This window comes from Vulpes lagopus, chromosome 19 (assembly GCF_018345385.1).
Source record: "Vulpes lagopus strain Blue_001 chromosome 19, ASM1834538v1, whole genome shotgun sequence".
Classification (NCBI taxonomy): domain Eukaryota; kingdom Metazoa; phylum Chordata; class Mammalia; order Carnivora; family Canidae; genus Vulpes; species Vulpes lagopus.
The window spans coordinates 25,902,214-25,926,825 of NC_054842.1; the positions used below are offsets into that span (position 1 = coordinate 25,902,214).

Consider the following 24,612-nt stretch of genomic DNA (forward strand, 5'->3'; position numbering starts at 1 on the left):
GAAGTTATTCTTTCACCAATAATTTGCCTATGTTTCCCCCAGATGCCTGGGGGTATACTAACAGTTTAAGAGTACTTGAAATGACATTGTCATATGAGATTTATTGAATATTACATGTAGTGTGATTCAGTCTGAGAACCTTTGTGAAGGTTACGTTTTGTGGTTACTCAAGAGAATTGATTAAACATTCTTGCAATAACAAAATTATAGAGGTGGAATATAGGGGTTGCCAGGGGTTAGAGATGGTGGGCTCTAGGAGTAGGTATGCCTGTAAGGGATAACAGGAGGGAGATCTTTGTGGTGTTCTTCACCTGAGGGTGTGGCCCTTTGGAATAACAGCTTTATATAGGTGTTTCCTTTTGACAGACTTTTAGAGTCTATCTCCTGAACCTCTGTAGCCATCAAAATGTAAGCCCAGTTTTCTGCAGTGCAACACACATTCTCACGATAAAAGCTGGTTCTGGTTTTGCTTATTCTACTTTTGTTTATGGCTTATGTGAATACTGTACTTTCTTGCTAGCTAAGCAGTTCTTTAAAATAGATTTTTCCACTAACTTTTAGAAGTAATATCTAATAGTATCAAGGTATCTAGTCTGCCATATGCTGGAAATCAATGTCCCCATCTATCTACAATTTTGTTTCTTATCAAATATGTTGCTATTTTGCGCCTCAGCTTTCTTATATTTTTGTTATTATAATAGGTATTTTTCTTTATCTCCTTGGTCTGTCAGACTTATTGTGTAGGCCCATCACAGTCTATGCCCAGTTATGTTTTCTAATCTCTTTTCCCCTGTTCTTTCACTAGCCATATTATGGTTTATTAAAGACATCTTATATTATGGTTATCATTCTTTTACTCATGTCATTCCATCCTGTTTAAATGCTATCTCTTCTTTTGACTCCCAACTGCTGCTTCTAGCACTGCTGACATTTTAGGCTGAATAATTCATTTCTGTAGGGGCTCTCCTGTGCATTTTAGGATGTTAGCTGCAATCCTGGCCTCTGCCCATTAGATGCAAATAGTGACTTCCATTTGTGATAACCAAAAGTGTTTACAGACATTGCCAAATGCTCTTTGTAGGGGATGATGTCTCCTATAGTTGAGAACCACTGTCATAGCCCTATATTGATTTGAACTCAGTTGAAGAGCCTAATCTGATTATCTGTGATTGTGGCTTTTACTTTTGGATTTTTGGTACATATTATTAAGTACATAATACTTGTATGTAATACAAGTTATGTACATATTATTAAGTACATAATACTTTTGGTACATATTATTAAGTAATATGTACATTAAGTACATATTATCTTGATTATATACTTGCCTCTTCTTAAATTTGGTTTTGAATTTCTTTGTCTCTCCCTTCCTCCCTGTCCTGTGTATATTTGTCTTATTTGACCAAGTTTTAGAGTATAGGGACCATATATTTTACTTTTTTGTTTGTTGGCTGTTTTGGTCAATCCAATACACATATTAGTAGTTCTAAATATATCAGTTGGTTGCCTTTTTCCTGTTTTTCTCTTTTTATAAGGTAGCAATGGGGGCTTAGGAAATTGAATCACTCTAGAAAATGTGAGAACTTCGAAGTGTTCCAAATTATGAGACTATAGACAATAGAGTTAATACCAATGTAAGAATGGTATATGTATATAGTAATAGCTCTAGAAAATTCAAGACAATGCAAGATAGTTGTTAAGATATAAGAAAGATGTAATTTCTGTTAGATATATCCATTATATAAGTAACCAGAAAAATGTGCAGTAGAGTAGAAAAAAATTGAGAAATATAGAAAGTGGAAGGATTTGTAGAAGCATGAAGTACGAATGATTAGTTCTACGGAGTGATATGAACAAAGTAATCAATATGTCAGGGTAAATTGTTAAGAATGATGGATGTAGCATCTGGCTAGGAGTGACTTGTATAAAGCTGACAAATGTGATATGTGAATGTTAGTAAGTTGAAAACAAGAGGGGCACAGAGAGGTTAGCTTCTTACTACCAACTAAAGAGAAACCTACATGTTTTGGGAAAGATAAAGCTCAATTATAGATTTTCCCCCACTTTTTTTATCATCAGCAAATTCTAAGTAAAAAGTGTAAATTGAAGCCTGAATCGGACTACTTTTATAAGGTACTTTTTCTTATCTAGGCCAAAATCTTCATGAAAAATAATTGTAAGTATAGTACCTGTTCATTGTAGAAAAATTAGAAAGCAATGAAAAGTATGGGGAAAATGAAAGTTAGTTATAGTTCCCAAAGCCTAAACCACTATTATCATTTAATTTAGTTCCATTCTCTTGAATTTTATATGGTCTGTCTCTCTCTGGATATAGGTATATGATATGCCTATGTGTATGTATAAATATATACTGCATATACATATATGTATGTGTCGGTGTGTAGCTATATTTATATAAAATAGGGATTATTTTATATGAAATGTTTTATAGCCTGTTCTTCACTTAACATTTGAACACTTTTCCATATCAGTAAAATTTTAAAGTGTGATATTTAGTGACTATCGGTAGCATTCTATTCTGAGATTATCCCTAAATTTATTTAAACATTTACTTAAACAGTTAGGTTTTCTTTCACATATACAAACATGTAAGTACATATACCAATAATTTGCAGTGAACCCCTAATGAGAAATTTTGAGTGCATCCCCTATTTTCTTCAAAAAGTTGTTACCTGCACTGCACTGTGTGTCTTAGTTTGCCCTACAAAATTTATTTTACCTGTCTTCCTTAGTAAGAAGAACCTCAATGTTGTACCTGGGCATTATTACCAAAGTTGGAGACAGCATTTCCTAGCCTCTGAAATGTTTAGGTGTTGCCAAAGGACAAAGCTATGGTTTGTAAGTTTTAACCTAAAATAATACATGAGAATTAAAGGGAGCAGGGTGGGCCTTTTCCTCTGCTTCCTTTTTCTGTTGCCTACAACATGGATGTATTCACCAGAGTGCTCATAGTCTTCTTGGAGCAGAAATAGTATGTGGTAGAGCAAAATGATGGAAGGAACTTGGGTCCTCAATGGAGCTGCCACATCAGTTTCTGATGATTTATTTCTGGACATTTCCATGAAATTCTCTACCTTTTTTCCTTCTTGTTTAAGTCATTATATTATTACTTAAAAACAGTTTTTTGGGTAGCCCGGGTGGCTCAGCGGTTTAGCGCTGCCTTCAGCCCAGGGCCTGATCCTGGAGACCTGGGATCGGGTCCCATGTCGGGCTCCCTGCATGGAGCCCGCTTCTCCCTCTGCTGGCGTCTCTGTCTCTCTCTATGTCTCTCATTAAAAAAAATAAATAAAATCTAAAAAAACACAAAACATTTTTTGGCATGGGAAGGGCATGACCTAATCCTATCTGATAAGGATACTATTGTTTAATACTCTATGTAGTAATGTGATAGATCAAATATAAGAACATGCACTATGTCCTGGTAGATTTTAGTTCTATACTGCAAACAAAAATCTACTTTGAGACAGGAGAGAGATAATTGGTATTTGAAGGAAAGTACTTAAAATGGTACATAATTTCTGGATATTTTTGATAGCTGTATTGCTAAATTTTGTTCTCAAGTACTTTTAATAATTACTACAAATATTATTTTAGAAAACACTTGGTAGCCTTTAGGCAAAAATAAACCTCCTAAAAACCCAAAACAGAACTCACAAAACAGCCACAAACCATTGAGGATTGTATATTGTATTGTATCTGAATAATCCCTCCAAGCCCTATGAATTTTTAATATTATTAAGTATCTTGGCTAGTCACGTTGACAAAGTTGGCTCGTAAATGTGACTTTTAATGTTCTCTTACTAACTTTATTGGAAGAATCTTGATAAATAAAAAAACATTTTTGTTACTGTAGACTTTTTTTTAGTATTGATTCTAAGAAAGTTATTCATAACTTAAGTGAAGAATACACATTTAAAAAATGAATAAGGGGTGGCCCCGGTGGCACAGCGGTTTAGCGCTGCCTGCAGCCCAGGGCGTGATCCTGGAGACCCTGGATCGAGTCCCATGTCGGGCTCTCTGTATGGTGCCTGCTTCTCCCTCTGCCTGTGTCTCTGCCTCTCTCTCTCTCTCTCTCTCTCTGTCTTTATGAATAAATAAATAAAATCTTAAAAAAAGTAAAAAATAAAAAAATGAATAAATATTTTTTTGAGCAGTTGTACGTTTACAGAAAAATTGAACAGAAAGTACAGAGTTCCCATATACCCCTTTCAAGGGTATACATTTTTTTTCTAGGGTATTCCACTGCGTATAATGTTACACACATAACAGACTTTACATCTCTGAACCAAATCTGTGCTATTTTATAAGAGGAAAACCATGTACTACTAAAAATTATTTTATTCTACCCTAAGGTTTGCCATCCTCAGCACTATTAACATTTTAGGCCAGATGATTTTCTGTGGGGGTCTCTTCTGTGTATTATAGATATTTAGCAACATCTTTGATCTCTACCTGCTACATGCCATTAATATTCCCCAGTTATGACAACCAAAAATGTATGCAAACATTGCCAAATGTCCCTTGGGAGGGAAATTGTTTCCCAGTCGAGAACCATTGCTCTACCCAATTTATGACAGTTTAGGATTTGATACATTTTTTTAGGTTGGGCTCAGATTTAAGGGATCTATAGTTCAAGAACCTTTATGGAGAAGTTGTGTAGATGAAGTTAGAATCTTCCCTTCCACTTGAAGACTGTAGGTAATCTTCTCTTCAAATGAACTATATTGTTTGAATTTATTCTCTGTAATGCATAAAAAACCCACATCTCTGTGCACAAGGCTGTTATAGTTTGGGATCTACTATTTCTGGATTTCAGAAGTACTATACTATGGGTATACTCTATAAAAACTTTAAATGTCCAACAAAGACTGATTTATGAGGTCAATGGTGTTTGGTCTGTATGTGGTGCTCTAATTAGATTGTCAGTATATTCAAATTGTGGCAGTTAAGTGATCTCATGTATTCTATCAAGGACTTTGAGCTTCTCAAATTGAGGATAGCATTAAATGTCAGCCAATCACTTTGTCCTTCAAAGTTTTTGCCTTCATATCTGAAATCCTGCCAATTGTAACAGCTTGTGTGTCAGTTCCAATAGAGGAAGCTAGCCTCTGTTAGCTTGCACTTAGTCCACTAAAGACTTCTAAAAACTTTACGTAGTTTACAGCTAATAATGTCCACTTGCCATTGCTACTTTGTGCAATTATAAAACCTTGTTCACTAGTAATGAAATCTCATCTATAATAATTATTGTTTTACCTCTGCAGAAAATTTCCAAACACTTGGGGAAAATAGGAAAGCTATCAGAAAGGCAGTGGCACCATTATACTGTAAGTATTACTTTGGAAAAGAAGTGTAAATTAAGAATATTTTAAGTATCCAGTTTGGGGGAAAATATGTAGGCAAAGATATTATATGTAAAATATAGAGCAGGATATATTATAATCATATTAATAATTTATAAGAACTAATCCAATGCAGTCCTTTAAAAATTGAAAATGTGTTCTTATGTATTGAGATGAGGATTTTACCAATAACACTGAAAAATATTTCTAATTCTAACAAGGATTGATCTAGTTTATGTACATTTGCTTATTTAAAACTATCAGAATCCTGAAAATCATTGTAGTTTTGTAGGCTTGTGATTTGTTTGGGTGACTTATTGTTTAGGTTATTTTGCAGAATTATTTATTTGCTGATTTATTTATGTATTTCATTATTTATTTATTTGATTATTTAGTAAATTATTTATCTGATGAATTATTAATACATCTTCATGACATGCTTTAAATTATTTATAACTTAATTTTGAGTTTATTGCTTTTAGAGCCTGCATTGTTACTGACTAGTTTTGATTTTTTTCTTTGCAGTTCTTTAAAATTAAAGTATTAGCTCTAAGGCAAAAGTGTATTCATTGCAATGCCCAAGGACTTTTTTTTTTTTTTTTTTTTTTTTTTAGTAATTTATGGTAGAGTTGAAATTTCAGTTATGCTTTGTTTAGCTCTAAATTTACCTGTTTAGGGTTACTGATGATAGAATGTTTATGTGTTGTGTGCATACTCATTGTAGAGTCACTTACAAATTAATGATATAGCCTATAGTATGTAAACTGAGATTGAACTTGTAAACCTCAGTCCACATTATCCTTTGTATCTCTACAGGGCAAGTCTGTATTTCTTACTTGCTTTAGAATAACTAATATAGTCTTGTTATTTTGTTGTAGGGGCAAATCTATTTTACCACTGGGATATTTTTAGGAGAGTTCAGAGAAATGAAGTCCAACTTAGATTTGGATCCCTGAGATATAAATTTGACTAATGTAGCCTTTGTTTTTTTTTTTTTTAATTCTCATTATAAGTGTATTTAGCAAACAATGTTATATTGAGACAGATTTTTATATCAGTCATGGTGACATATTTAATGTCCTATCTCTTATGGAAAGTTTTTTGCCACTTAATTTTATGAACTAAAATGGACAAGGGCCTTTATAAATGAAAGCTATAATTTCTCTGACTTTAGGTAATAATTCTCTTATGTAACATTTTTATTTTTAAATAAGATATTTCTTTTGTCTGATTTTGTTTTCTAAGGTAGTGCAGTTATTAGGGCTCTCTTATCAAATTGGTTTAATGAATAGGTTAAGTAGATATTTGGGTAAAAGAATGTCATATGTACAACTTAGTCTTCTTCTGTATTTGCCTGCAATGAATTACTGTGTACTTTACAGTTTTAACATTGCAGAGAAAGGCAACATTGTACAATTCAGGTTAGGATGCTGTTTTTTAATGTAATTTAATTATTTTTTCTTTGAGAGAGAGTGTGAGCGGGGGGTGGGGCTGAGTGTGGTGGGGAAGCAAAGAGGGAGAAGGAGAGAAAATCTTGAGCAGGCTCTACACCCAGTGCAGATCCCCATGCGAGGCCCGATTTCATGACCCTGAGATCATGACCTGAGCTGAAATCAAGAGTCAGATGCTTAACTGAGCCACCCTGGCACCCCAGGATGTTGTTGAAATATGCTGAAAATGGCCTCTGTAGAGAGGTTTTACTATGGAATGTAAATTATGCACATATATACCCACATTTCTTATTTTGAAATGTTGAATATATGAATATTTAATTGGAATATTCCTTTAGCGTCTTCATATGTTTGCCTTTAAGGAAGTGGTTTCACTTGATTTATATACATGGATTTAAAAATGTGTGTATTATACATATCTGTGACTTCTGTTTTGGAGATGAACAACCACAAATACTGTCAGATACGGAATTTTATTTCAAAATGTGCTTCAGTATGCCAATGTGGACTTCTTTTGAAGAAAAAATCTGCCTTCTCCAATGTTGAGCAAGATCTTACTATGTTAGTTGTCACAATACTATACTCAGACACACTATTAATATGTATTTGTGGAGTATTAGCTGTATTATCCAAGTGGTCTTCATTGAAAGATAAACGTGTGTGTGTGCACACATGCACACACATATGCACACATATGGGAAATTTTCTCCTGACATGAAAACAATTATTTAGAAATTGGTTTTGGAAGGAGACATTAATGGAGATTTTCATAATAATAGCTAGCATTTATTGAGCACTTACTGTGTGCAGGTGCAATGCTTCCATGTTTCACATGGATTGTTTGTTGTTTTTCACAGTGAGAGAAGTACAGTTACTGTGTTCATTTTATGAATGAGGAAACAGAAACTTGGAGTTTAAATAACTTGGTCATTGCCACACACATGGCAGTAAGTGATAGCACTGAGATTAGGACTCATTGAATCTGACTCTCAAGGGTCTTTCTTAGCCCATTACAGTTTTGCATGTGTAGTTGGTATTAAGCAGTTTGGGGTGTTTTTTTTTTTTTTAAAGAGAATGTAATTATCTCTTTAATTTGTTAAGTATATTCACTTCGTTATTACTTTGTCATCTTTTCTAAATAGTGGGCAGTACTTGAGCTTCTTGAATTTTCTGATTTGATTCTTCTTATAATCCTGTATAGTGGATCAGAATTACATAAAGAAGAATTTGTGCCTCAGGGAGATTGTATGGTTTGCCTGGTAGATGTCCAAAACTCAGGCCTTTGGACTCTTAAGCCCAAGGCCATTTCCAGGCCTCTGTTTGGTCAAATCTGATTTCCTTGTACAAATAATGGTATTATTAGAGTTAAATACGTATTGTTAAGAGTCTGATGTCTAAGCGTTTATAGGAAATGGCCACAAATGTATTGTTAACTCTAATACATTGTTTAACATACAGCTAAGTATTTTAACATGTGCATAAAAAGGATGAGAACATAGCCAGTTGTAATTTTAAACACTTAATTGTAATTATTTAAAAGATTCTGCAGAGTCTCTGGGAGTAAGGAAAAATGTTTTGACTTTGTGTGAGGTTAAGGGAATGGGATCTTTTAACTCTGTTTGCTACCTAAAGACAAAGAGACCTCTTTTTCATCCTGGGTCTGAAGCATATGAAAGGCATCAGAAAGCAGGTGAGCTAGAGTTAGGCAGTAGTAGAATTTGAGCGATGGTGTGAATGTTGTAAGTGGCTGCATATGTATGAACAGTAGGGTTCTATGTGAATCACACAAAGTTTTAAGTTAGAGTTTCCAAGTAAATAATTAATGTTACATCATAAAATCCTCAAAATACATAATTTAGGTAATATGAAATACTGTAACAGCTAGGATGGCCATATAATTTATCTTCCAATTCAGGACACACTACTACAGTGTGATAGTATTATCTCACATACCTTTTGAGTAATTCCTAATACCCTTATATAACATACATTTAGGAGTAATCTTAATTCACACACAATGTCTTTAAAAATATTTGATTTTGTGATAAAACTGACTTCTTTTGCCAGTATTTGTATGTTTTTATTAGGCAACCAAGGCAGTTTGTGGTTCTGACTTTTATAAAGTATGACTGATGTTTCACAGCTTATGGTGTTACTATTGGGAACAGAAAGATGAGGATGGCAAAGTTGCTTATAGTATAATAGAGAGTTCTAGTTTCTCTTCATATCATACATTACAGGATTTCTGTGTTCATTTTACCTTGCAAATCTTTTCATTGGTGGCATATTTTAATATTATACTGAAAACTAATCCTGTTTGTTTTACTTCAGAATTTATAATTTTATGTTGGATGATCCAGTGTTTTTTATCCCCCCCCCTTAAAAAATCATGTCACATTTCATGTATATTGATACTTTTGCCAAAATATTTTTTAAAACAACTATTTATCCTTAGTAACATTTCTTTTTTCCTTAGTAACATTCTGTGTAGGAAAATAGGAATCTCTCGAAAAGGTTTTTTTTTTGTTTGTTTTTTGTTTTTTTGTAGTTTTCTTTTTAATTTCCTATTGATAGGTATTTATCTAAAATGACATTACATTGTTAAGGTCATAATTAGATTATTAAAGTTCCAGTTTTTTTGCCTTTAGAGCATAGATGATTTAAGTTCAAACAGATAACCACACTGGCATATTTTTGTTTGAATGTACAATAAAAAGAAAAATTCTTGTGCAGTAATTCTTATTCATACGTATAATCTCAGAACTCTTTTTGTTCAGAAAGCCCTATTATGTCTGGAAACAAAAGAGGAGCTTCCTTGTATTCTGACTTGAATTTGCAAGTATAAAATACTTTGTAAAATACTACTGTAGTTGTAAGAGTAGTAGCATGACTTATATGTTGGCTCTGAGAGTAGCTCCTTTATAATTATGACAAGTGAGAGTACAGCCAAAGGTCACATTAAACACAAAATTTCTTCACACCTCGTCCATTTTGTGGATAGCATGTGAAGTAGTGTAGGTCCCTGCACTGATATATTAAGAGAGCAGCCCAAGGTTGTCCTGTGGAAGTGTTTCAAATACCTTTCTCCATAACCTCCCATGTGGTTCCTAAATTTGGCATGAATGTATATTTGAATCCTGACTAATTAAATAGAACCTTATTAAATTTTGAGTTTGCAAAATAAAAAAAGGGGATTCATGCAGTAAGGATTTCTTGGGGCAACAAAATAATACATATAAGTCTTTAATAATACTGAATATTATAAATATAGTATCTTTAGTGTTGATGTTGCTCAGTGAAACAATGAACACCAAACAACATAAAGTAACAATAAAAACAAAGTAAAATCCACACAGTAAAACAAAGTAAAATCCACACAAGTGAAACTATGTAAGCATTGCCTGCCTATGTACATACAATTTGTGGATTATATCCTATTTTTTACCCTAATTTGACTAAGTAAATGTTGGAATATTAAAAGGATTATATAGGAAAACTTTCTATTAAAAATTATATAAAGTGGATATACATATGACCTAGAGTGGTTATTAGATCTCTTTAAGTCGTTCTCTTTACACAATATCAAAAAATATAGTCCACAGAAAGGATGTTAAGATGATAAAATTGTCAAGGTAATAGTTTTTTGTATAATTGATAAGTGTTTCTTTGTTTTTGAAACACTTTTTTCCTAGTGTTTTTCTCACTATAATATGCTCTTTGCTATAAGACTTCTAGTAATTTCTAAATAAGAGTGTGCTGCTTCAAAAGTGGAATTTTGGAAATTATGCTTTTTGTCACAATGACTGTGGGAGTGTTTTTGGCATTTAATAGATGTGGATCAGGGATGCTACATATCCTACAGTGTGTGAGACAGTCTCAGACTACAAAGGATTGTCCTGAGTACCACGTAACTTCAAGGTCTGCTTGCTTAAATTCTCTTCAAAGATAAAGCAGTGACACTTTCATGTATAATAGTACTGACAATTTTTTGTAAGATATTACACGAAGAATCTTTACTTGAGGGGAAGTTTGTGTGGAGAGGAAACCTAAGTAGAATAAAGAAATCCTCTCAAAATTCTGTGTAATTTACTTCACATTTTTCCACATCCATAAATAATATAAATGTTATTATATATAAAGGTTCTAACTAGAAATTTAGTGGAAAAGTTTTCAGTTTAGTAATGCCGTTTACTGGAGGCTCAAGAATACTTATTGCAAATATGTAACAAGATATTTAAGACTTTGTAATAAACTAAATTTTAAATTAATAGAACTCATTGAATTTTATAGTTAATAAGGAATGTTTAAAGATATTTCATGTTTGCCATCCTAAATATTAAAATTTCATTTTTTAGAATGATAAAATTATATATGTAATATAGTATAACATATAGTATATATTAATTATGTAAATATATTAATGATAGTAAAATTATATTTTAAAATTATTATGTTGCCTTGTGTTCAGTATTCCTCTGATATCATTACAAGAGTTTATTTTGTACTTCTCTGTAACTTCTAATACGTTTTTTTACTTTGTTTATTATTTTTGGAAGATGTAGTCTCTATCATATTTTTAAGTACTAGAGACTTACTGTATGTATGCCTTGACAGTGTGGTAGTATTCCTGGGATATATTGTAACCACACCATACCATGTCTTAGCCTAGGTAATTGTTTGCCACTGCACTTAAAAATAAAACCCAGGTCAGTTGCACTCACACCGTATTTCATAATTTTTTCAATTTGAATGGTATAGAATTTGTCTTGGCATTTTAATCATTATTTCATTTAAGCTTCTTTCTGTCTTTATCTTCACATGAAATAACTTTTTGTCTTTAATCACTTACCTCAACACTAATTTTTATTGTTGGGTTCTCCTATGCCACTCCTTTTTCATTTTCTTGTACTTCTTATGGTGAGTGAGTTCTTTTATCTCTTAGATCTAAATTTATTTATTATATACAGGTGCAGATATGTGACTCTTTTAGTCTCCTTTTCTAAGTAGCTACACCTAAGCATTTATTTAATGAAGTAAGTATTTTGTTATACTTTACTTTTATTTTTTATTAATATTATGGTTAGGGAATTAATATTTTAAAAAAATTCTTTGTGGGGATCCCTGGGTGGCGCAGCGGTTTGGCGCCTGCCTTTGGCCCAGGGCACGATCCTGGAGACCCGGGATCGAATCCCACGTCAGGCTCCCGGTGCATGGAGCCTGCTTCTCCCTCTGCCTGTGTCTCTGCCTCTCTCTCTCTCTCTCTCTCTGTGACTATCATAAATAAAAAAAATAAATAAATAAAAAATCTTAAAAAAAAAAAATTCTTTGTGTAGTTAGATTTTATTATATCTGAACTTCATTTCAGGAGAGTACAGAGAAAGAAAGGGACATTAGATCTGGTGGGATTGAGAACCACTATTTTAGAAATATGTGCTTATTCCTCATAGTTCTTCCAACTCATGTACTTAAAGAATACTTCCAGATTAAATTGGAGCTTCTATCAAAACTAACAATTCATGTAGAATTAAATACTTCAGTATTGGGGATCCCTGGGTGGCTCAGTGGTTTAGCGCCTGCCTTCGGTCCAGGGTGTGATCCTGGAGTCCCAGGATTGAGTCCCACGTCGGGCTCCCTGCATGGAGCCTGCTTCTCCCTCTGTGTCTCTGCCTCTCTCTGTGTCTCTCTCATGAATGAATAAATAAAATATTTAAAAAATAATAAAATAAAGTTTAAAAAAACCCAAAACGTCAGCATTAAACACTCTTCTAGTTAAGATTATGAGGATTACTCTGATTTCTTTGAAATTTTTGTAAGTGAAAATTAACTGCATAGGAAGTATATGTAATGAGTTTAAAGAGGTTTATTTTATCCATAAGATACCTAGATAGAGTAGGCACAGTTTTTCACTTAAAATTTGAAAAATAACTGATGCTAATTAATCAATTTTGGGGGAGATTCTGAAATTGATGAGTGGTATAATCATTTACAACCATTTTGAACTGTTGTTTATATCTCAAAATCATTCTCTTCATAGAAACTATACTGTTTTATTATTGGTTTCTTAAATGAAATCTAATTATAAAATAATCCAGTTAAACCCTATCATGAGTGAAATTGTGTGTGTATGCATGCATTTTTTGTATAGTTTCGTATTTTTGTTTATCTTCAAAGTGACACTGTTTATAATCTATATGAGCACAACTTTAGAGATGAATGTGTAACAGTTTGGCAGTCATTTATTGGTTTAATGTAGACACTCATCTGAAGGCTTAACAGCCATTGTCCTGGGTTTTCCCTCCAGTCTCACAGGCATCTTTGCCTAGGCAAAGAATGCTTGATTCTAATTGCTTCCTCTAGATTTTTTCTTCTTCTGGTTATTTTTTATTTTTCCTTCTGGTTTCTTTAGCTGCCACTGCCATTTTCATTCATGCTATAAGGTATTGAAGCAATTTAGAAGGTCAAGAATTTGATATCCTCTGACGTTGGATAGTTTTGTCCTGGTCCTTATTAGTGATTGCAACTCATTGTCTTTTTTCTGGTTTAATTTCCTTATTGTAGGCACATACATCTTAGGAAGGGTTAAAATGCCCTTATTTTACTCTCACACTTGATTAATAATTTGGCTGGGTATAGAATTTTAGGTTGTAGGTAATTTTCTTTTAGAATTTTGAAGGCTTTGTTTTATAACATTCAGTGTTTCTTCCAAGAAGTCCATAGTTTTTTCTTCAACTGCATATTGTTCTCTGCTGTGCATGACCTGTTTTTATTATTCTGAAAGCTTTTAGAATATTTATCACAGAATTTTTATGATGATGTGTCTTGGAATGGATTTTATTTGTTGTTTATACTGGGACTTGAAGGACCCTTTCATTCTGGAGGCAAGTGTTTTTAAGTTTGGGCAAGTTATCTTGAATTCATTTTTAAAGAAGAATTTATTCCCCTGTTTGTTAGTTTTTTTCTAGTTCTCTTATTTGGAGATTTGCTGCCAGGGTACTATAGAGGTGGCATGTGTGAGGCTGAATGTTACAGGAATATGGACAAAATAGTTTGCTTTTCCTTACTTTTTTTTTTTTTTTTAATTTTAGAAACTTACTTATTTGAGAGAGAGTGTGCGCGTGCAAGGGGTGGGGGCAGAGGAAGAGGGAAAGGGGGAGAGAGAATCCTAAGCAGACTCCCCGTTGAATGTGGAGCTCTGCATATCATGACCTGAGCTGAAATCAAGAGACACTTTACTAACTGAGCCATCCAGGTGCCCTGCCTCACAGTCTTTTATGGTAAGTTCTCTTATGAATTATTTCCCTTGATATGTTACTTCTCTATTTTGTAAAAATTTGAGATCTCTTTGAGATTTGGGAAGGAGAGGAAATAGACCCATCTGCTTAATCTTTTTTTGCATAAATCTTTTTATGTACTTTTCACTCCTTACCTCTTTTCATGGTTAATTTATCCTGCAAGATGCGCAGCTCTTGAAAGCTTTCTCTGATTTCTCGGTGATATCACCTCACCTTCCACAAACTTTTGTAGAGCACTTATTGTACCATGTTGTACTTAGTTTATTGCTTATCTTCATAATAAAAACAGGAGTTATCCTATTTTTACTGATATTTCAGTATAAAAATAGTATATCTTGAATGAAGACATGAACAAATATAGAAATGAAATAGATGATAGATAGCAACAGTACAGTTTTGTCAGAATTGTGTTATTTCTTATTTTAATCCTATTTGATGATTAATGTTTGATAAATAAAAAAATTTCATGGAAATTTACTTTTAGTGAAATATTGATACTGTTACTGTCCTATGGTAATCAAATTAATGTCTTTATATTGAAGCTAAAGTACAAAATAGTCATGAGAGTTTCAATGTAAGAGAGCATCTTTCTTAATGCATTTGATTAGGAATTAAGCTATAAGATATCAAAAAAACTAGTGAGGAGTTACATATTAAGGAGAGTACAACAGAATCATAGGAAAGAGATAAGAGTGGAAGGCAAACTCTTGTCTTTTTGGTTAATATAGCATTTTAATAATTCCAAATAATGAAACTGAAAATTCTAAGAGAACGGGATATATTTGTATTGTGAAAACTTTCCATTTCCCTAGACAAAAGGACAGCATCTGAATTAGCACATGATTTTGTTAAAAGATCTTAGTCACTCTCTTGAATTCAAGTTTTGCCATCAGAATTACCTGTTGTCTCATTTTGGGAAATTTTCCTTTGATCATAATTTTGTTTTGTTTTATTAATTTTAACTTAGTAGTAGGAAATAGTTTTAACTTATTTGAGCCATGACTCCTGTTTTCATTCAAGTTAAAATAAATCAGTCAGGAGCACCTGGGTGGCTCAGTTGGTTAAGCCTTCCACTCTGATTTTAGCTCAGGTCATGCTATTAGGGTCCTGGGATTGATCCCTGCTCAGTGGGGTGTCTGCTTGTTTCCATCTCCCTCTGTTCTCTGCCCCCTTCTCAAGTAAATAAATCTTTAAAAAGAAAAGTAAATCAGGGATCCCTGGGTGGCGCAGCTGTTTAGCGCCTGCCTTTGGCCCAGGGCGTGATCCTGGGGACCCGGGATCGAATCCCACGTCAGGCTCCTGGTGCATGGAGCCTGCTTCTCCCTCTGCCTGTGTCTCTGCCTCTCTCTCTCTCACTGTGTGTCTATCATAAAAAAAAAAAAAAAAAAAGAAATAAAAAGAAAAGTAAATCAATCAGGAAATATATATTCAGTATATAGAAGTCCCTGGTTATTATAAAGGAATAATATATGTTCTAGGATATATATTATGCTATTATTATTATGTAATATATACTATGCTGTTATCATATTCATGTCATATCATGCTATTATAATGTTTTTATGAAATAATTCAAGTTTCAGAAGTTAGGGTTACACCAAAAAAGGTAGGTGCTGATTCTTTGGCTGTATGGCAATCTTTTGCTTCATAAAGCATGGTTTGGCAAACTTTGTATCCATGTATTTTTATTTAAATTCAATATTTGTGTTTTTAATAGTCATTTCAGGATAAAGTTAGAAATTTTTTCTTTCAAATTCACTAATTTTTTTCTATCTTGTAATTTGCAGTTTTATGAAAATATTTTCTAAGGTGTGTTAGTTTCACACGTATACTGTCTCTACTTCCCATTTCCACAGTTTCTCCTGTCTCCTTATCTTTTATTTTGTGTTCTACTTCATATGGTAGATGACATGGAACCCAGTACACACAAGAAATGTTATGAAAACTCAAGTACAAAAGTCTTATGGAGGAAAAAAATGTAATTGTTATTGTGTAAACTTTTACAGTGGTGTCTAGAGCTAGAACTGCTTAACAGATGTGATTGCTTCATTGTTTCAAATTTATGCAATCAGAGTTGATTGGATTTGATCACACTGTAGTGGATTTATAAGATAAATTGCAATATTGCATGACATACTTCAGATAGAAAACATCAATATAAGTTGAATATGATTTCTTGTGTAAGATAACAAGCCAGTAATTCTTTAAATAAGATGGTTTCTACTTTGAGAGAATATTTATAAGTTTTTGTGGAAATTAACAGTGTCTTTTCTTCATGGTGACAAAAAAGTATATTAAACTTTTGTTTTAGTGTACAAATTTGATTGTAAATGAGAGGCATCTTGTTACTATTTAGTCATAGGTGACCTGTCAAATTTCCAAAGGCCTGTAAAGAAATGAGTCTGACCTTAAAAGAAATTTGACTCTAGAAAATTTTAACATTGGGGCAGCACAGGTGACTCAGCGGTTTAGCGCCTGCCTTCGGCGGAGGGTGCGATCCTGGAGACCTGGGATCGAGTCCCATGTTGGGCTCCATGCAGGGAGCCTGCTCCTCCCTCTGCCTGTATCTCTGCCCCCCCCCTCTCTGTCTCTCTCTCTATCCCTCACTGATAAATAAAAAATAAAAAGCTTAAAAAAATTTTTTTTAACGCAAGATAAAAAGCTTGTCATTGTGGTACTGACTTCTTTAAAGATTTCATTAGATAAGTCTAAAAGCTTACTAGGAATTTCGCTCCCTCTCTCCCTCACTTCCTTTCTTAACAGGTAAAAGTTTAATATCTCACATAAACAAAGAAAATGAAAACATGTTCACTAATGAAGTGAAAGGTTCCCCTAGGGCAGTTAGACCCAAGGAATGGGAGTCAGGTTCTCAGTCAAGCCTGTTTGTTCTAACAGTAAATGATAGAACCAGTTATTTAAAAGCCCCTGCTAAGATTTTTAACTTTACTTAGGGAGTCTACCTGGTGGAATCCCTCCGTTTAGTTTTGAGATAAAAGCATAGGTCTCATGAGAACTTGCTTTGAAAATGTTACTAAGCCAAATCATTTGTGAAAAGAGGGTAGAGTTTTTAGTTCCTTAAGTTGGAATTTAAAAGTTTTAAAATATGGGGACTAGTCAAACCAGTGATTTTTAAGAAGGTAGGCTCTCATGTTTCAGGTAAGGATACTGTAAAATCTTTATAATGTTTTCAGAAGAAAATTATTTACATCATGGCTTAGATTTAAGGTACTTAAGAAATATTCCAAATATTTACAGAAGTACAGAGAAGAAATAGAACAGGCAACCTTGTATTTACCATGCAGAATTAGTATGTTAACATTTGCTGTATATATATTTTAAAAGCATTTTAAGCTCATTCCTTTCATAGAGATTAGTACCATCTTGAAATTGGTTTATAGCTTTTTTAGACTAATAGTACATTTATGTGTTCATCAACATTGAGTGTTTTTACTAACTGAAATATTCTATTAGAATATTTATGTGGTTTGCTATTTTAAAATCCTTTTTACCCAGCATTGTTTCTGAGCTGTTCCTTCTATTTTTACATCCAGTGTATTAATTTTTAACTGTTCTCTAATACTTCGTGATAGGACAATATCAGTAACACAGTTTTTGTATCTGTTTCCCATTTGATGGACATTTAAGAGCCAGGATACTTTGCACAGACTTTTTCCACAGATAATCATGTGGCTCTGCAGGGCTCAGGGTTTTCAGCACACGGGACAAATTGCTGTCAACTCTTAGAGCATTGTATCCAGTTTCTGGTATTAGGAAGCACTCTCAGGCAGTTTGGTGCCGCTAGAGCTGTGCATTGCTTCATCCTTTCTTGCTGAAGTTCCTCTATGGCTAAAAGCCAATTGCAAAGAAACCTGCGTGCAATCTTCTTATGCTGCTCTTTTTTTAAAAAAAAATATTTTATTTATTTATTCATGAAAGACACAAGAGAGAGAGAGGCAGAGACAAGGCAGAGGGAGCAGGCTCCATGCAGGGAGCCCGACGTGGGACTCGAAACTGGGTCTCCAGGATCAGGCCCTGGGCTGAAGGTGGTGCTAAATCACAGAGCCACCCAGGCTGCCCTTATGCTGTTCTTCTTAAAAAACATTTTTATCCTTTCCCTACTCTGTATATAAAAACATAAAATATCTTCTTTTGTATTTGTTTGAAAAAGATGTCTTTTGTTATATTTTCCACTCTTTACATCTTTGTTTTATTTTAACCTGTGGGAGGCTGGGACCCATTCTATTTGGGGGTTTATTTTTCTGTTGCAACAGGTGTACTGGGTTTATGCATAAATAAGACATGGTTTTGCTTAATATAAACCATATGATTTTGTGCCCAGGTAATACTGAAAGTGATAGACTCTCATTTATGAACATTTTGGAATTTTCTTTTAGAGATTATTTGAAAATTTTGTAATCTAGGTTACGTTCTTTGGGCTCAAATTTCTATTATAATTTTCATTAGTTAGGCTTTATTTTAATGCACTGTACATTTTGGTAGAAGTCATGTATTTAAAAGTATACTTAAACATATATTAAACACTTAAGATTTAGATTGTGATGCACTCTAACCATTGAATAAAAAGCTGTAGTTTATGAAATTCTTGGACTGTGTGCCCAGCAGCTTGAAGCTGCCTCATACAAGGCCAGATATTAGAATATTAATGTTATTAACCCTTTCATTGAAAGTATTTCTTCTTGAAATAAAAAAGATGCAATAAATTATTAGGTGTGCATCATTTGTTGTGTATTAGTACTGTTTCAGAAAGCTGAGGGCAGCCCCGGTGGCTCAGCGGTTTAGCGCCGCCTGCAGCCCGGGGTGTGATCCTGGAGACCCAGGATCGAGTCCCACATCGGGCTTCCTACAGGGAGCCTGCTTCTCCCTCTGCCTGTGTCTCTGCCTCTCTCTTCGCTCTCGCTGAATGAATAAATAAATAAATCTTTAAAAAAAAAAAAAGAAAAAGCTGAAAAATGTTTATGCTGTATAATAAACAGATGCTGCTCTAACAATGCAATATATTATGTACCAAAAATGATCTCTGTTTTAATCATAGATGCTGATTTAATGAGACAAGACTAGTTGACATCAAAAATGGATTTAGGATATGATTTTTTTTCTGTGTTTTTTCTAAATAATTAATAGACACACCTTTTAACACCATTGTCAAAGTTATTTTGGAGTATTTCTTTGATTTTTTTTTTACATATAGTTCCTTTTTTGAGTTCCTAGGAATACATAATTGTCTCATAAACTCATTCAAAATAGGAAAATAATTTTAAAGAAGGTGCCTCATCTTGCCCTATATATTCTTTTTTGCGTGGAAAAAAAAACTTGCATTGTTTTAAAGTTTCTACCTTTTTCTGAGGGAAGGCTATATATTTTTTCAAAATAACTTACTGGAGAGTTTCAGGGGAGTCAGCCAGTTAGTCCATGAATTGACTGTTGTGAGATAGTGATGCTTGAGGTTTAAAGTCCTTTTGATGCAGTATGTTTAGGTTACTGTCCGCAGAGTCTCTGGGACCTTTCCTGATCTATGAGTGAGTGAGCTTTTTGCTAGGCTCTACTTTCATTTCTGCTTCACTTGATTTTATTCCCTCAAACTCAACTGCAGTTGCTGACTTTGAGCTCTTAAATTCTTCTACATCTGGATTGTACATCTCCATTGACAAATTTGCCTTTGCATATGGTCAGATAATTCTATATTTGGAAAAATATTCCTATTGTGTATTTTATTCCATTGAACCTAGCAGAGTTAAATGTAGTTTGGATGCATAGGGAAGAATTAATGATTGGAAGATACAGAGTTGGTAAATTATTTATTCTGGCCCTGAGGAAGCTGAAAAGCTGAGTGAAAGACTAATAAATCATTTGTGGTAGTGCTGGTTGTCACTTCCAATTATTTTAGACGGTTTTGTGATAAACTGCAGCACCTGCTAGATATCCACACACCCTCCCTTGATGCTGGTGGTGCAGCTTGTTTAGTCGATTATCAGAGGCAAGTTTGTGTAAAGTTTATTTAGGTTGGGAAGGAAATTGCTCTTTTTAAGTCAATTTTGTTGCCTTTTCTCATTGTTTTGATTGCTATGAAAGGATTTGTGTGACATGGCAGGGAATCTGGAATGTACATACCACTTTAGCCAGGGGAGACTATCTTTATCTTTTGTTAAATTAAATACTTGAAGGATTGAGCTTCTTTGTTATTCCCAGACTAATTAAAAACTACTTCTACTGAGATGATTAGTATGCTAAAGATCAAATCATCTTTTTGATACCACACCATTTAATAGAGAACCACTGCTGCTGTTTGACCAGACCTTTTTTCATCATGCTTTGTTTTTAATGGCTGAGGCTTTGAAACCAGTAGCTCTGAAAGGTAGTGAAGTCCTTCTTTGCATTGGTTCTAAACTCAGTTGCTGAGATCTTTGGAAGCATAAAAGAACTTGAAAGCTTAGCCTAGACTGGCCTGGTTCTAACTGTAATGAAATAGGGCTCTCTAAATCTCCTCCGGAAAGAAACTGTGAACATCATATAATGTGCATGCTTGCAATTATGGTCAGTTCTTTTGTTTTCATCAGAGTTTAATAATTTTTTATTATTTTGTGCCCAGAGCACAAAAAGTTTAATACATCAGAATAACTTTGTTTTCATTGCAGTTTTCAGGTTTAATATAAAAATATGGGATATTTGAGAGGATTCTTACACTGTATATAAAGAAATAATCTTGATAACTGTCTTGTATTCATTCAGCCACATTTTTACTTATTTCTCCTCATAAACCTTTATTAAGCTCATATGTACCTGCTCTGTGAGAATAACTATACTACTGTTAGTTATAACTAATTCTCTTAGAACTTAGCTGGTGTATGTACTATTCTAAGCATTTTACATATATTAACTCATTTCAGTACTAGAAGGCATTTGTTTACTGTTCTTATCCTTATTTTACAGAGAGAATCCTTGTGGAGTGATAGGGCCATAGTGATTTCATTTTTGCTTTGAAGTCTGTACAAGGAGGGAAGTGTTTATGATAAATCTTATTCATTAATTAGGTTTGGAATTTCAGTCCAAATAGTGTAATAATAAATATCATTTATCAAGCATTTGCATTTGTTTGATATATTTTACTTTGCTTTTATATATAATTAATCACTATTATATTCTTATGATGAAGAAATTGAAGCTTAAAGAGATTAAACCACTTGTCCCAGGTTAAGAAGCAGTTTAGGGGTTGAGGAGCTGGGATTTGAATCAAGATATGATTGCTTAAAAAAATATATATATGATTGCTTCTGCACTCAAAATAGGGGTTACAAATCCTAGTCCTGATAGTCTGTTGTTTGGTAATCAATAAAAAGTGGGGAGGAAAATAACTAGTGGGAACTCAGGCAACTGGAGAGCTTTTCCAAAGTGGGCTCAGTGTTGCTAGATCTAGTGGTGTGTTTTTTGTTTTTTGAGAGAAGTTAAAAATCTAGATCTTGGGATGCCTGGGTGGTTCATCAGTTAAGTGTCTGACTCTTGATCTTAGCCCAAGTCTTGGTCTCAGGGATGTGAGTTCAAGCTCCATCCATGTTGGACGACTCCATGCTGGGCATGGAGCCTACATTAAAAAAAAAAAAATTAAATCTACATCTTTTTATGTGAAATGTTCAGATTTTTAAATCTTGGTGTTTTATTTAGGATGAATTAAAAAAAAGTTATGGCTTTGAAAATTTAATAGAAAAATATTTTACTGTGTCCTTTTTTTAAAAAAAAATTTTATTTATTTATTCATAAGAGACACAGAGAGAGAAAGAGTCAGAGACACAGACAAAGAAGCAGGCTCCACGCAGGGAGCCCGATGTGGGACTCGATCCTGGCACTCTGGGATCATGCCCTGAGCCAAAGGAAGACGCTCAACCGCTGAGCCACCCAGGCATCCCTGTGTCCTTTTTATTATAAGAACAACATATACTCATTACAGAAAAATTGGAAAATAAAAAGCACACATGACCTCACCACCCAGAAATGACTAGTAAACCCCTTTCTTTTTTGAGGTTTTTTTTTTTTCCTTTTTTGCTTTGACTGGTTAGCATTTTATATTTGTCTTTTCTGTGATATTACTCATAGTTTAGTAGATTGGTTTCTAAAAGACATTATAATATTCCAGAGTTGAAATGCATACCCTTCACAAAGCTCTCATCCAGGGATGCCTGGGTAGCTCAGTGATTGCATCTGCCTTCCAGCTCAGGGCATGAACCCAGGAACCCTGGGATGGAGTCCCACACAAAGCTCTCATCCTGTTCCTGAAAGTAAATTTTCCTTCCTAACCTCCATGTGAGTATACCTCTATTATGATACCTTGTAGCTACTTAAATCTCACACAAACATCTGGAGGGTGAGTAATATATTTGTTATTATATTCTTACAACATTTACTGACTGTTGAATAAAAGAAAATAGATGTTTAATTTGTTTCCTGCATCTACCAACTGAAACAGCAAAATGGCAGCAAATATATATATATAATTTTTAAAATTCTAGTAGGGCTTTTGTGGAAATGTGATTATACTAAGAAATCAGTGAAGTTTATGGAGATAATAATTCTTCCTAGATCTAAAGATGTACCTGGCCTTCTGCATCATAATTAATTAATAAAGATTTACTATGTTCATACTTGCCAAGTAAATCTAATTTGAAGAGGGAATTTTGCTAAGTAAATATCTATTTACAATATTATAGTATTAAAGGACTGCAAAAGAAATACTTGTTGGAAAGTTTGTAATTAAACGGAGCACGGGAAACTTGAAACAAAAAATTTAGATATGGTGGATCTGGTATGGTATTCTTTTTTTTTTTATTTTTTATTTATTTATTTATTTATTTATTTATTTTTTTGGTATGGTATTCTTTAGATAAAAGGTAATTCACAATTCTAGAGGTGATTAGGCCTTTAGAAGTCATCTTATCAGTTAAGAAACTGAAATTTTGAGACATAAATAATTGGACTAGGGTCATGAGACTGCATTTTACCTAATGCTCATTACTATGCTCAAATAAGTTTTGAATGAATAGATTAAAATGCCTTATGTGTAAGAAGTTGTTGAAAACTTCACCATGTGTCCTTTAGGAAAGCTATTACAAAAAAAAATACCATGAATGTATATTTTAGAAAACAGAATGTTGCTTTCCTTAAAAATATTTATGCTTTTAAGAGAAGAACTTAGAAGACATAATACTTTTTAAAGTATTTTGGCAATGTAAAGGAAGAAGAAATAGAGTGGGTTCTAGTCAGCTTTGTTTCTAGCAGCACTTTGACTATATTATTGGAAGGTATCCTTGGATAAGCTTTATGGAAACTTTTCAAGTTGGAAGAAGATTTCAGCTGGAGTGTCTAAAGGGTCACTTAAAAAAAAAAAACTATATTAAAATAAAATGTGTCCAAGCTTTAAAGAAAAGATCTCAGAGTTTGCAGATGATCCTAAAATTGGAGCTAGAGGAAATAATGAGGAACAATGCAATCAGATTCAAAAAGATTTGGATTGTTTAGGTGATTGGGCCAGCAGATGGCAAATGCAGTTCAGTGTAGACAAATGTAAAATAATTATCTTAGGAACAAAGAACCAATCATACAGCACACTGATCAGGAAAAAATTTGTGGGTTATTGTAGGAAAACCATTGAAACAGTTAACCCGGTGCACAGCTGCAGCAAAAAAGGCAAGCAAGAAACCAAATTAGCAGACGGATAGAATATAAAGCAAGAGGCAATACTTATAGTGTATTAAGAAACTTGCTAGACCCCATCTAAATTACTCAGTCTAGTATTGGTTGCTAGATCCACTTTAGAATGAGTAAATTTTTGCCTTGGAAATAGACTAGAAATCGTAACAAGCAAATCTAATAATGTTAAGGAGATTTGAATTAATTTTTATGAACTTTGAATTTGTGAACTTTTATAGATTTGAGCAAGACATTGCATCAAAGTAAAGGCACTTCAGATCTACTATCATCACTTGATCTTAGTAGAGAGTGCGTATGGTTTCATCTGCGTAGGGCCTTACTTAACCCCCTATAGTTCAAGTAGGAGGCTGCACCTCACTTTTCTCAACTAAAGAAGCCTAAAGGCTGGCATGATGAGGTCCTTTTGCAGCTAGAGAGCTGTACCTGGGCACTGAGAGAAACTGAGTATGAAATCTAAGAGCTGCCAATAGATGTTCATTCCTATCCTGTGATGCTGGTTACTGATGCAGTAACATGTTGAAGGCTTCATTTTAGGCTGTGGGGGCAGAACTTTGTGATCTGCCTTCCTTGATTCCTTACTCTTCAACCTTGTCTCAGTTTTTTTGAGCTACCCGGTCTCAGCCAATAAATTCCTTTTTGACTTAGATGAAGCAGAATGTGTGTTGTTTATAATTCAGAGCCCTAACTGGTACAGTAGTAAGGTTTTGTTATTTTAGCTTTGGCCATTGTTTTTTTGGTTCTTCCATGTGTTTGCTTTGTTTGAAATGGTGTTTTGGATGAGAAGAAGAA

The 24,612-nt window shown here is 33.7% G+C and overlaps 1 protein-coding gene across 7 annotated transcripts in view; it reads left to right on the forward strand.

Annotated features, from left to right (window-relative positions):
* Window positions 1-24,612, forward strand: part of TBC1D5 (TBC1 domain family member 5) — a 535,195-nt gene that overhangs the window by 36,671 nt on the left and 473,912 nt on the right. For 6 of the 7 annotated variants that reach the window (XM_041733756.1, XM_041733755.1, XM_041733751.1 and 3 more), the window contains exon 2: window positions 5,286-5,348. The exons of the other annotated variant lie outside the window; for it this stretch is intronic. The gene's annotated coding sequence lies outside the window, so the exon portion shown is untranslated. The remainder of the gene's footprint in view (window positions 1-5,285; window positions 5,349-24,612) is intronic. 7 annotated transcript variants of the gene reach the window in all.